Genomic DNA, 15,216 nt, shown 5'->3' on the forward strand with positions numbered 1-15,216 from the left:
ACCTGCCAGAATGGCTATTATCAGAAAGACAATAAATAAGTATTGGTGAGGATATGGAGAAAAAGGAATCCTCGTGTACTCTTGGTGTGATGTAAATTAGTATAGCCACTGTGGAAAACACTATGGAGATTCCTCAAAAATTTAAAATAGAACTACCATATGATCCAGCAGTTCCACTCCTGTGTTTTTATCCCCCAAAACGAAAACACTAGTTAGAAAAGTTATATGCACCCCAATGTTTATAGCAGCTTTATTTACAATAGCCAAGATGTGGAAGCAACCTAAGTGCTCATCAATAAGTGAATGGATAAAGTAGATGTGATATATACATACAATGGAATATTACTCAATTGTAAAAAAGAATGAAATCTTGCCATTTGTGACAATATGGATGAAATTAAAGGGTATTGTGCTAAGTGAGACAGTTCAGACAGAGCATGACAAATATGATATGATTTCACTTATATGTGCAATCTAAAGAACAAAAAAAAAATGAACAAACATAACAAAACAGATTTATAGATACAGAAAACAAACAGGCAGTTGCCAGATGGTAGAGTAGTGGGAAAAAGATACAGGTGAGGGGGATTAAGAGGTACAAACTTCCAGTTGCAAAATAAATGTCACAGATATGAATTATACAGTGTGGAGAATACAGTCAATAACTATGTAATGTCATTATATGGTGACATACTGTAACCAGACTTATCATGGAGATCATTTTGAAATGTATAGAAATATCAATATCAAATCACTATGTTGTATAACAGGAACTAACACACTGTTGTAGGTCAATTTTACTTCAAAACAGACAAACTCATAGAAAGAGAGATCAGATTAGTCATGACCAGAGGCAGAGGTGTGAGAAGAGGGGGAACTGGATGAAGGCAGTCAAAAGGTACAAACTTCCAGTTATAAGATAAATAAGTACTAGGGATGTGAAGTACAACATGATAAATATAATTAACATTGCTGTACATCATATATGAAAATTGTTGAGGGTATAATCCTAAGTGTTTTCATCACAAGCAAAAATTGTTTTATTATTTCTTTCGTTGTATAGCTGTATGAGATCTGGATGTTCACTTAACTTATGATAATCATTTCATGATGTATGTAGGTCAAATCATTATACATCTTATACTTATATAGTGCTTATACAGATATAATGTTAATTACATCTCAATAAAACTGGAAGAAAACAAAATTAAGTAAGGAATTTCTGTCTCAGAATCTTGATGATGAATATGCAATTGCAGAAAGTATTTATTTACTTTCATTAGCTACCACGTAGGCCTAATACATATTGCAGATCACACTAAAAGCATAAGACACAAATATCTGAAGAAGATTCAGCATCTACTTACAAAATTAGTAGATACGCTAAGAGGACCATATAAGGCAGATTTGTTTACTGCTCTAATAACTAAGACTTTTCATGTGGATCAAATGACTTTTAAGTTAAAGACATTTCACAAATTTGATTTGTTTTCCTTGGTCATTTACAAATAATGAAAGGATTGCTCTTCACACTGGCTCTATTAGCAGAAGAAAACCTTCTCAAATGGTTAAATGAAGACAGTTTTATAAATGTCATCAGCTTTTACAAACAGAAATTTAAAATATGTTTTTTCCCCATACATTTCATAGAATTAGAGTAAAACATGTTGGAAGTTAATTCTGTCAAAAACAAAACATCTGATGTCACTGGCCATGCAAATGTATATTCAATTGTATGATTAAACCTTGAAGATAATCTGTGATAATAAGGTGAATTAAATATTTGGTGGCTCACATCATCATAGAAAAACTGCACTTACTAAATTAAAAATATTCATGACACATGGTTGTAAATGCATTTGGTTGTGGTGCACATGTAATTCATAACTTCATGAGAGCTGATGCAGTGTTATATACATTAAAATAAAATCTGTAATTATTAAAAGATATACATTTATCAAACTAATACCAAATAGAAGAAAACCTTTTAATCTGACAATATGCACTTTTATCCCCTTTGCCTTTCATAAGTTAAATTTTAGATTTATAGTTGCTAGACAAACTAATTTGACAATAAATAATTTTGCAAAAGGATTTTTCCTTATGAAGAGATAATCACCTAAAATAAACAACATAGCCAAAGGAAGAAAGAGGGGTAAAGGAAAGTTCTATCCTTTCATAATTTCACAACCTACAGAATCTGTGTAGTAACATTGTTTTATGTGTGTCGTGAACAGTTCTCACACCCCTCTATTTCTTCATTATTGGCATTGATGAATAGGTTTTTGGTTTTCTTTGTCAATAAATTAGATGAGTAATAAGCTGAATGTAGCTGTCAGCCAAGCTTTTATTATATGCAATGTTACTGACCTTTCAATTTTCTAACCACAAAGGATTTGACTCATAAGACGTAAGGAAGGTAAAAGACTGAAGATTCTAGAAGACCCATGTATGACCATACTGAGTAAATATGAAAACAAAGAGTACAGAAAGTTGAAAGCAATTTCTATTCTTTCAAAAAAAATTTTGAGGGGTAATTATTTATTTGATATAAGATCATATATTCCAAGTAATGACCATTCTAGATCCAGAAACTGGCTCTTCTGAATCCTTCTTCACTATACTTTTATAGCTTTTAATGTTTATTTCCTATAATTACTTTTAGTGACTGGGTTGAGGGGTAACAGATCTATTGTTTACAAGGTCAGTCCATGAAAAACTGAAGTAAACGACAGCTATACTCTGCAGTCCCTAACCAGTGACAGCCAGACCACTTATTTTCCTGTTTTCTATTTCTGCTGTTCAACTTCTAGATAATCAGAGCTAGAAAACAGCTTCCTTCTCATCTTAGAGTTTTAGAAGATTGATGAACAACTGCATCGTGTAATTTTACAATCACATTACATACAGAAATGATTGGATAGGAAGACAGTTTAACAAATTTTATAAATCATGTTTTGGGGAGAAACAACAGGATAAAGATTCAATTATATGATAGAGAACAATATTAATGTCATTTTCCTTCTCCTTTGAACAACTGCCCCTTGTATGACTACACCCCCTACCCATAACTGACCCCCTACCCATAATTTCATCTTAATGACATACTGAACTACATCTACAGACTTTTTTTTTTACATTTCACTTTCAGTGCCTCATAATGTGACATTTATTCTACAGCTGTCTTCCAATACCATGCTCCCTCCCCAGGAAACTGGTTCTTTTTGCTTTATCAAGATATTTTCATTACTAGTTTCCTCTTAGCCCTCCAGAGAACATTCTGGTTTTGTTCTCTGTTTTTGTTTTTGTTGTTATTGTTGTTGTTTCTGTGGCCCTAAGTGACTAAGATGCTTCTTAACACATGAACTCCAAGTGGTACACCTATGATTCAGGATGGGCAAAATTTTCATTCAGTAACAAATATCCCCAGGATTTTAGTGGCTTAACACAACACAACACACATTTTTCACCCGTGCTACATTTCCAGCGTGAGCTGGAAGAAAGACTTGATGCCTAATCACTCAAGGCTGAAACTGACAGAGGCAAGACTGAGGCTGAGAGGCCTCATCTCAACACAAGCTTTCACAATCATGGAGGCAGAGGGAAAGGAATGCGGTGAATTGTGCGCTGGTTTTCCAAGCTTCCTTGTAGAAGTGACACATGCATTTCTACTCTCATTTCATTGCCAAGGTTAAAACAATAGCCGTCTCGTAACTTCAAAGAGGGATCTGCTGTGAAATGCAAACCTACTCTTTCCCTAAAGGGAACATCAGATCATTTATGATAGTGGGACCTGTCCTATGTTTTCACACCTTAACTTCTAGTGTCACATTTTGTGGTAGGCAGGATCCTGAGGTGATTTCAAGATTCCCGTCGCTGGCTAACGGCTCACCTAAATTCAGCCTAGGAAGACACCGAGCTGAGAACCTAGTTAGATTGCCTAGATTCGAGAACCACAGACCTGTGAGATAGTAAATGTATGCTGTTTTAAGCCACTGTATTTGTGACAATTTGTTTTATAGCAATAGAGAAATAATACACATTTCCATGTTCATTAAGAGCCATCTATTTTATACATTTTTGGTAATTTAATAGATTGTATATTTGAGTGTATTTTTAAGATATATATTGACTGCCTATTCCTTCATTTCCTGAACATTAATGTGTGTCCATTATGAGCCAGAATAGTGATATTGGTGATAGTCCAGTAAACACATGAAGGGCTTAAAGTTTTAATAGAGATGATAAATACACACATTATTAGTAAAAACTGCGTTTTATAAATGCAGTCTTTCATAGAGTCTTTCATTCATTCATTCATTCCACTAATACATTAATAATTTTGACACTAATAATTCTGAGTGTCTATAATGTTCCAGGATATGGGAAGGAAATGAGATTTTATAAAATAGGTGACATATGGTCTTTAAAAGGGGTTTGAGTCTGCCATGCATTAAATAAAAGGATCCAAAAAACATGTCTTGACATGTATACAAATAATGCAAATCATTTACGAGGGGAAGGGCAAGGTAAATTCTCTTAGTCCTGAGGATGAAAAGTGCCAAAATCTAAGCGGCAACAGGAGTACTGGTCATGGAAGAGGGGCTCCTTTAAATCTCAGTCCATCAGTGAGTCTGATGTTATTCTACCTGGATCTGAGGACAGCAAAGGTTAGTTGAAGGAACTTTTAAAAAATCTCTTTGCAGGTTTTGGTTATTATTCATCCTTCAGAGGATTTGAAATGTAAGACAATCTCACTTAGGATGGCCCAGGTCTACAGGAAGCAACGTGGTTTGAAATTCTCCAGTGAATTTCCTTCTTTAGCCTCTAAGGCTTAAACTGGCGAATAAAGAGCAGCTTGAACAGAAGATACCAGAGGACAGTATAAATCGTACCTTAATTTTTTTGGAGTTGTTTCTGGCTCTATCATTTATTTTTAGGAATGTTGCATGGAAGTCAGTGACAGGAATAAGGACAAGAACTAACCATCCTTTTTTCTTTTCCATCTTCGGTCAATCAAGAGAAAGCATGCTGTCAGCAGCCTTCACCTCTGATACCTAGTCAAGCAGGCTCAGCCAGAGATTGATTCACAATTGAACTATGTTTTCACATGATTAACCTACTCATTCACACCTGAGCCACATTATAAGGATGGACCGGGGAAGCTTTCAGTCTCGCAGCCCATGCTTTGTCACTCTTGTGAACAGAAGCCACCTGGTGACATTGCTCCCAATCTCGTGCTATTTACTCACAGGAAATTAACTTTAGAGGAGAAAAAAAAAGATCAACTGCTAATTCTATTATTTAGCATTTAATTTTGTGAACTGAATTTCATCTTTAAATATCAACTACAAATTTGATTTTTAATTTGTAACACCTGATAAATAGATCTATGCCTCTCAAATGTAACAAAACCAGTTTAAAATCTGCAAGAGAGGAAGGGATTTGAAATAAACTGAATTGATGTCTTCACTCCCTTATTGATACTTTCGGCATTTTTGTAGGGCAAGTGCAATCAATATGTGATGTTGCATAGAAGAGGTGAAAACGGATGATTCTAATCTATTAAAATATCAACCTCAGCAAAATCATCCTAATGTAACATATAAATTTTAATTGATTAAATTTTCTCATCTACTGCTCAGTTTTCAAAGCTGGAAATAAAGTTTCTCATTTAGAGTCTTCACACTGCTTTTGAGCTAAGTTAAAATTGACTAAATTAAAGATATTATACTTAAAATTGCACCCATATAGTAAGAGTCAGCTGAAGCATTAGCTGCACCTCATAATCATTTCCTTTAGTTTCATTATAGTTTAAAATGCAGTAGATACCATATAATTTAGGTTAAGAAGTAGTATGAAATTGAAAGTCATTTGTGGGTGTAATATTATTCTTTTTTTTAATTTTTAAAAGAAATCCTAATCTCTAGATCATAGTTTGAAAACTGCAGTCATTAAGTATGCCAACATAAGCTTTAGTTCCATTACAAAGGAAAGAGAAGATAATCCCCAAAAGGAGTGCCATTTAATCCCTAGTAACTTCACTTACCATAATGTCTCAAAAAAAAGTCTACTTTTCTATTAGATCTTGTACCCTGGCAGTGTTTGTGCTAGCACTCCTGCAAAATCAGCCAATTCCATCCTTTTGATCAAATGAGTATGTTTTCTACTCTAGGAGTGAATCTAAGCATCACAGAACTTTCGGCTTTTCACCATACTTCTAAAATGTGGAAAGGACACAGGAGTGTCAGAGAGAGTAGAATATGGAGGCTGCGTGATGTTCAGTGATTTCCCAAATATGTTGTTCAGTACGTGGCTAAGTTTCTCCATTTTATAAAAGTTATGCTATGTAGACAGTGACAGGACTTTTTGCAAAATGAAAACTTGAGTGATGGGGAAGTAGTACTAACATGCTTTAGTGGGTATGATTTACCACAATTTGACACAGGACCATTGTTATGCTGGAGAACATTTTGGCCAGTGATTAACATGATTCAACGCATAACTAGCCAGGCTACAATAGGAATGTACTCAGGTTCTATTTCATATCATTTTTGCTTCTACTTTGTTCCAGGGTCCCTATATACATTTTTTTTTCTTTCTCTAATAATGATATTTCATGTTAGGGATCTCACCTCCTGTTTCTATCCAGTGCAGTAAAGCTTAGAAAGATTAGGGAAATTCATTCATTCATTCATTCATTCATTCATTATTTTTCATGGATGCATACACGCATAAATAATTTATCTATTCATGAATTTTTTGATGCATTTATTACCCGACTATGTGCAGGGCACTGTCCCTGCAGCTAAAGAATCCTAACAGAATTCTAAGTCAAGAAAACATTAGTCCCAGGATTGTGAACTGAGAACCACTGTCTTAAACTTGTGATTATAAAGAAGAGGCTAAGTTGAAGTTTTAATTTAGAATTAATCTATTGAAACTGCAGTAGTCTTTGGAACCCAAGAAGAATCTCAGTAGCAAGCATATCACTTTGGTGAACTAACTCGAACCTGTTACGTACTGACCAGCAGGGTGCAGTGATTCCTTGTTTGCTCTTGGGCTTTTTGGACACGTTGTTATATATAGATGGCGGTGTTTTGGGACCAAGATGAGTTCAAGGTAGAGTTGCTTCAATAAAGGCCAAGGGTAGAGAACTACTTGCTCTCTTCTGACACACTGTTACTCTCAAACCATCAGTGTGATCACTGGGATACAGTAATCATGAGAAAAAATCACTGAAAGGGGAGAATTCTCTGGGAAGAAAAGCGTCTCCTTTGAATCCCTGTCTCTGGCACCGTATCAATGGAATGCTCCAATGTAGAATTTCAGGCCTCCTGGGAAACTCACTAAGGATTTTAAATTAAAATCAAATAAATCTTGCATTAAAAAAGGCAATTTCTGGGAATATGATAGCTAAATGAACGCTTATTTCCCAGGTTGCGGGGTTCTGACAACAACTGCAATGCTGTGATAATGCCTTTGACAGATAAACAATACTGTGAAATGAAGCAAGTCATATTTTTTAAGTATCATAATAACTAATGCTTTAATATAGCACAGATTTTAATGCATCATAAAAGAAATGATGTGATAATATATTTTACTAAAGAGTTTAGTAGTGGGAGTAAAACTCAATTAAGGCCAGACTCATTAACACTTAATTTCATTTGGGCCTTTATTGCTTGTAATTGTACAGTTTCTTAGCTTTATCTCTCACTCTCACTCATAATTCTCGAGAGCCCTGCATCTGTCATGGGCGACAGTACTTCTCTGTGAAATGCCCATGGATGAGTTTTTCATTTATGAAGAGACATGTATTTCTTTCATAGCTGACATTCCCCTGATTTAAGAGACCATGAGTGGGGAGGGAATCAGACTCTTGTCATTGTGAAGATGCTTCCACGTGATTTGAGACAATAGGAGGGAAATGCAATTTTGACACATAGTAGTAGTTTCATGTATGTGGCGTAGATAACACCTGCAGTTGGGGAACAGGCAAATATCACTGGATTTAAGCCAAATCTAAGATTTTCAGACATGTGTAAGTAGTCTGCCATTCCTTTGGAACTAGTTGGAAACTGTACTATTTATTTGAAAAATAAAGTATTATGATAATAGTTGTATTATGACAGTACTTGTATCAGTTTTCTCAGGAGAAGGCGTGTATTAGTCTATGACTTCAGTACTTTTATGAAGAAACCTTAGTGTTCCAGTATTCCATATATAAGTAAGGAAAAATTTATTCTTTCAGAATTTGATTAAACATTTATCATTATTATATACCTAAGCATGAGGAAAAGTACAAAGCTTAACATTACAAACACCCATGTAACAACTGCCAAAATCTAATAAACATTAAAATCTGACCTTGATAACTTCAAAGTTCTTTATAAGTAAACAGATGTTATAGATACAGTTGAGGAGGTGATGTTCCATTTGTACCTGTCCTCAATCTCATTATGCAACTTCCTTCACAAAAGCAACCATTCATTACCTTGAGACTGATGTGCATCCATGTTGCAATGTCATTTACTAGTGTCATTTGTATCCACAAGTAATATGTTGGATTGTTGTGTGTGTATATTGTGAATGGCAAGGACTCTCTAGATGGAACAAGGTCTCTTTTGAAGACTTTTATGATATGGTGTCATGGTATACTTATCATTCTATGGCTTTTTTATTCATTTTAGTGTTTTTGAGATCTACCAACTTTAATATATGAAGATTTTTAAAAACCAGATACATCATTCTATACATATTCTTCTACTTGCCTGCTTTTCCAAATAAACTTTTTGTCATCTGCCATTTTACACAAATGTAAATTCATTATTATTATTATTATTATTATTATATTTACTATCTTTTCCTCTTTTTCCCTCCTATCCTCTTTTCCTTTGCAATGAATTTTTTGTCTCATTTTTGTTTGATTTCTTAGAAGAGAAAGACATTAAAACTCTATTATTTTAATGGTTACACTTAAACTTTTTTAATATAAACACTTAAATTTCCTGAATAATCTAAAATTGCTTTTATAAGTTCACTTGCCACAACAGACTATTCTTAATTTCTTCTCATTTTTCAAGTTATTATTGTCAATTTCATTATTCTTATTTAAAACTCCATAAAATTAATGGCAGTTTTTTTTTGGCAGTGAGAACTGATAACGATTTTCTAAAATGTTTAACTATTTATTTGCTTATCATTCTTTCTTCCATTTATATCTTCCTTTTAATTTTGTTTTCTTTGCTGAAGTACTCTCCTTGTTCTTTTCAGTGAAACTATATGAAATGTAAATTTTTTTTATTATGCCTGAAAATAATCATTCAGCATTCACAAGTGAATGCTATTTATTTAATTTAGTACTAATATTATTAATCTAGTATGGATTCCTAGACTGACAACTATTTTCCCTAAACAATTTGAGGCTATTACTACTTCATATACTAGCTTCAACTGTTTTGCTGAGCACTCTCCAATAAGGTTGACTATCATTTCTTTGAAAATAATTTTTTCTTTTTTTCTTTTTTTTCTTTGCTACTTTTTCAAGATTTTGTCTTTGTCTTATACTCTGCATTTTCACTACAATATAAAACAGATATGGACTCATTTATATATGTTGATTGGTTTTCTGTGCACACTTTTATTCTGAGGACTCATGTGTAATTTTTTCTTTATAAAATCTGAAATTTTTCATTTATTGTGGCTTTGAAAATACCCTCTCACCTTTCATCTCTATCCTCTAATTCTGTAAGTCTTGTTAACTTCTTAATTTTTCTGTAATGTCTCTTAACAGCTCCTTTGTATTTTCCAAGACCTTACTTATGTGTGCTGTATTTTTCATGTTTCTTTAAATCTAACTTCACATTACATAAGTCTTTCTGCAGTTGTGTCTATTCTACCCATAGAAACTATGAACATCTTTTTTTCATATCAATGCCTTTAATTTTCATCTTATAAATTTTGTCTGTTCATCCTATAGCTCCCAAAGTGAACAATTTTCTTCCCATATAAGTTAAACAGTTTTTTCATCCTCTCTTTGAACATTTTCAAAGTGCTAAAATTCCTCTAGGTTGTTCCATTCTCTGTCATTCCTAAAGTATGAATATTTCTTTGATCTCTTTTATCATGCTCTTTCTCTTTTACTCATAGTTATTTGCTCTTTGTTCAGGGTATTTTTGTTTCTTGCTATTTCATCCCCAACATAAGTCACTTATTTGCTCTGGGGATTCTCCTTGCTTTGCATGGCAGAGGTGCTCCAACAGGGGCTTTTCCATGGTCATCATGAGCTTTCTGAATGTTATCCACCCTGTACCAGTTTTTAGGTCAATTATGGGCTGACTTTTCTTGATATCTAATTAGATAGCATGATTTTAAACACTTATTTACAGATAGTACAGCTTGGAGTCTCGGCTTTTGCTGGGATATTTCTTTTTTTTTTTTTTTTACCATAAAATTAACAGTAGGAAAATATTTTTTAAAAGGTTTTACAACCAGGCAGCTTTGAGGATTCATGTAGCCTTCCAGGGGATAACAATTTCTAATAACTTATATGGTGTATTCTGTTTAGTACCTGATGAAATTTCCAGCCTTGAATTCTTTCCTTACTACTTCTCGGGATTGTTTTTTCTTGTTTTCAAATCTGACTGTATATTTGAATTATTTGGGCATTGGGAGAGAGACTACTTGCATTTGCTTAGTGGACTATAGTGACCAGAAGTCTCTCTGAAACTTAAACTCCTTATTGGATATTTGTGTGCTCAACTGTCTACTTTTAATTACATAGTTTTATTCTTAATTCAAAATACTATCTCAAAAACTTGTCCTGATCTTTTTAACATCTAATTTATATATTTCCTGTAGATACAATTAATAAAATATAGCCATGGAGCAATGAAAACCTCAAAAATAACATGACAAAATGTTCACTGTGGATTGCTGAAATCATGATACTTTTAGAAAATATAAAAAGTGCCACCTGGTGTTTGCCTATTCAATAATAATTTTCAAGCACATTCACATTTAAAAAAATCTGATATCAAAACAACATTATGAGATATATAGGCAAAATAAAGTCAGGACTTTGGCATTTAAATATTTGTCCAAGTTCATATTAGCATGTTCAGGGCTGTTATTAGAGTCCTTTTCAACATATGATTCAAAATTTAGTATTTTGGATAGATTTATAAATACTGCTTAAATAAAATACCTGATTTTAAAAATTGAGATTTGCAATTTTAATGTTAGCTTCAAATACAATACTGATCATTCTCAAGAGACATACTGAATATTTGTTCACAAAAAGTGAAATTTTTATATCATAGCCAAGCCTAATTTATGTTCAGGCTCATTTTCTACTTGTTGATTATATTGCAGATAATCTTGTCTCTTATTGGTACCCTGATTAATTGCTTGCTTATCTGGTGGTTCCTTCTGTTAGCTTGCACACTTTGCTTTGTCAACATTCAGGTGTAACTGTTCACACTTTTTCTGCATGAAGTTCACTGGTCAAGGGGAAATGGGATCTCGTATCGGTTGGGAAGTAAAGTTGATTCTCAGGGAGAAGGTAAATATAGAGTAAAATTTGAAACTACTTTCTAATTTCACGTCTTGATGTTTCAAATATTTGATAAAGGTCTGAGGATAAGCATAACTAAGTAAACAATACATTCAAGTTTTTCATATTTTAAACAAATAAATTTGCCTTATCACCATTTTTGTCACAGATCACGATTATTAATTTGAAGATAACAGTACACTTCTACAAGTCACAATAAAAATTAAAATTTTTCATTGCAACTCTGAGAAGCAAAACTTACCAAAATGGTAAGAGTATCAACCAGTTTGGTTTTGGACAGTTAATTATTTGTCATATTATTTCAACATTACTTAGTGAATATTTAGTGCACATTAGGCACAGAGTCAGGTACTGTGTGTGCAGAGATGAACAAAGTTTAGCATTGGTCCTCAGACAGCTCAGATTCATGCAGAGTGCCTCAGAATGGGGCTGGAGAATGATTCACCTCAAAACCTATTTATTCATTAAAAATAGAGATTCCTGTGCAGTCTACCCAGGCAATGGAAATAAGAGCAAAAATAAACAAATGGGACCTAATTAAACTCATAAGTTTTTGAACAGCAAAGGAAACCACAAGCAAAACAAAACGACAACTTACAGAACGGGAGAAAATATTTGTAAATGATGCAACTGACAAGGGCTTAATTTCCAGAATATAAAAACAGCTCATACAACTCAATAACAAAAAACAAACAACCCAATCCAAAAATGGGCAGAAGACCTAACCAAGCATTTCTCCAATGAAGACATTCAAATGGCCAATAGATATATGAAAAATGCTCAATATCACTAATTATTAGAGAAATCCAAATAAAAACTACAATGAGGTATTATCTCACACAAGTCAGAATGGCCATCATTCAAAAAGTCTACGAATGATAAATGCTGGAGAGACTGTGGAGAAAAGGGAACCAGCCTACATTGCTGGTGGGAATGTAGTTTGGTGCAGTCATTATGGAAAAGAGTATGGAGATTCCTCAAAAAACTAAAAATAGACTTACCATATGATCCAGCAATCCCATTCATGGGCATATATTTGGAGGGAACTCAAATGCGAAAAGATACATGCACCCCTACATTCATAGCAGCACTATATACAGTAGCCAAGACATGGAAAACAACATAAATGTCCATCTACAGATGACTGGATAAAGAAGTGGTGGTATATTTATACAATGGAATACTACTCTGCCATGAAAAAGAATAAAATAATGCCATTTGCTGCAATATCTAGGTCCATCTAGGATGGACCTAGAGACTGTCATTCTAAGTGAAGTAAGCCAGAAAGAGAAAGAAGAAAAATACAATATGATATCATTCATATGTGGAATCTCAAAAAAAAAGAAGAGGATACTATGAACTCAACTACAAGACAGAAATAGACTCGCAGACTTAGTAAATAATCTTATGGTTACCACGGAAAGGGGATGGGAGGGGATAAATTTGGGAGTTTGAGATTTACAAATGTTAGCCACTATATATAAAAATAGATTTTTGAAAAAGATTCTTTTGCATAGCATGGGGAACTATGTTCAATATCTTATAATAACCTTTAATGGAAAAAATATGAAAATGAATATACATATGTATATGTATGACTGGGACACTGTGCTGTACACCAGAGATTGACACACTGTAATTGACTGTACTTCAATTAAAAAATAGATTCCTACACATTAAAATCAGGATGAGAATGTGGGGAGGTTTGGCCCTGGAATATTTTTTGGTTTGAGATTCATTGTTCTACTGGATTCAGAGTCAAAAATATTCAGGCTAAATCAGTTAATTTTTTAAGTGTCCTTTGAAACTCAGTATTTGAATTTTTCTGACCCATCTGTGCTATTTAATTTTTTTCAAATTGAGCAATTTGAAATAAACTGAAAATTTCAAGTAACATGATTGTAATCATTACATTACCATAGTGCCTTTAGTATAAAGGAATAATTCCATTCATAGAAGTATTACAGTAATGGCAAGCATGCATTTTAGGATATAGTGTACCTCAGTGTCTGTGGGTATACTGCCTCATTTAATTCTCAACAACTCTATAGAGAAGAAATTATTACCTCAATTTATATTTGATGAGACTAAGCCTTGGAAATGGACTAAATGTTTTATTCTTGGTCTTTATAACTCCAAAGCCTTTCTCTTCACTGCTGAGCAGTATTATACATTGTACACATTCCCATGCACTGGTTGGATAGAACAGGTGCCTAAGAATAGCATTAGCATTAGCAGATCCATCCAGTATAAGCTTGCTGCTCCCAGATAAGGTGTATAAGTTACAAGGTGAAGAAAGAGTTATTCATATAAAAATGGCCCTACAAATCTCAATGAAATTGATCAAATAACTTGAAATGTTAGTTCATCTAATCAATCATTATGTGTGGGCATAGGCTTATTATTTGAAATACTTTACTGACTGCTTTCTATTCCTTCCTAAATTGGTTTATTTAAAAGAATGAAAAGTATTTTGATCATTTTGTAAATTCTGGTTCCCTAAGAAAAACAGGAGTTCAAGAGGATAAAAATACTAATTAGAAATGTAATATAAATTATAATTCTAAACGCTAATGACTGTCCATAAGGTTTTGTTAATTTAGAGGTCCCCCACCATGTTTAGTGAGGAGATATGAGAATGCTCACACAATCAAATGGAGGTAAGTGTGGTATTTTAATTTTCCATGCCTGCAAACAATTAAAGACAAATATCCCAGTGATTTTTTTCAAGTATAGGAAATAATCATAAAAATTGTGTTTAGTCTGAAATTTAAAATGTCTTCCTAGTCTTACTCTTTATGAGGCATAAAAACAAGTATTTCCCAATAATTCCATGTAAAATATTTTCCTACTTGATCTCTTTTTCTCTGTCACTTCTCCATCCCTTCCATTTGCCACTTTGCTGTTAGGATTATCTTTCTTCAACTATGTCTTTAAGCCACTAGCATTAAACCATTTTCTACAGAAGAATCTGCAATCTTTTGCCATAGTATACGCAATCATTCAGAAACTGGGTCCAACCTTAATTTTAAATCTCTTTGGTAGCCATTTGTACTCACTGTGCTACAAATCCAATTCTAGGTCCCCCCAGAGAGGGGTCTGTGAACCAGCAGCATTGGCATCCCCAGGAGCTCAATAAACATTCAGAAACTCAGCACCACTCCAAACCTCCCACGCTTAAACAGCTCCCTGGGGGATTTAGTTGCAAAGTACTGGTAGACAACAAGTCTCAACATGTTTTAGAGGGCGTTCTTTCCACCTAGGGTGTTGTCTCAAGGATCATTTTAAGGGAAAAAAAGTCATTTAAACTAGCTAAAAAAATTACTGAAAAGATACAGAAATGTCATAAGATCCCAGGACAAAACACAGCTGGATCTGACCAGGGACTAGTCTGCTTTTGTGAGTCCCAGACGCTGAGGCTGATTGCTTTCCCATTCCTACTCTCTGCATCTTTTTCCTTCCTCTATTTTTCTACAATCCAGATTTTCTACTTTTGTTTTCAGAAAATAGCCTTCTAATTTATATATATATGTGCTTCCCCCACTTCTCTATTCCTCAAGTCTCACTGCTCAGACTCATGCTGTCCTGAATCCTAATTCTTAGGAGAAAGAATCAGTTGGATCCATTCGAGGGCCAAT

General features: G+C 33.7%; 1 long non-coding RNA gene across 1 annotated transcript in view; it reads right to left on the reverse strand.

Annotated features, from left to right (window-relative positions):
- LOC141578483 (uncharacterized) overlaps positions 1–14,772 on the reverse strand; it is a 186,787-nt gene extending 172,015 nt beyond the window's left edge. The window contains exon 1 of the long non-coding RNA XR_012508869.1: positions 14,638–14,772. This is a non-coding gene — a long non-coding RNA (uncharacterized LOC141578483). The remainder of the gene's footprint in view (positions 1–14,637) is intronic.
- Between the last annotated feature and the right edge of the window lie 444 nt (positions 14,773–15,216).

The sequence above is a fragment of the Camelus bactrianus genome, chromosome 8, assembly GCF_048773025.1.
Source record: "Camelus bactrianus isolate YW-2024 breed Bactrian camel chromosome 8, ASM4877302v1, whole genome shotgun sequence".
NCBI classification, from domain to species: Eukaryota; Metazoa; Chordata; class Mammalia; order Artiodactyla; family Camelidae; genus Camelus; species Camelus bactrianus.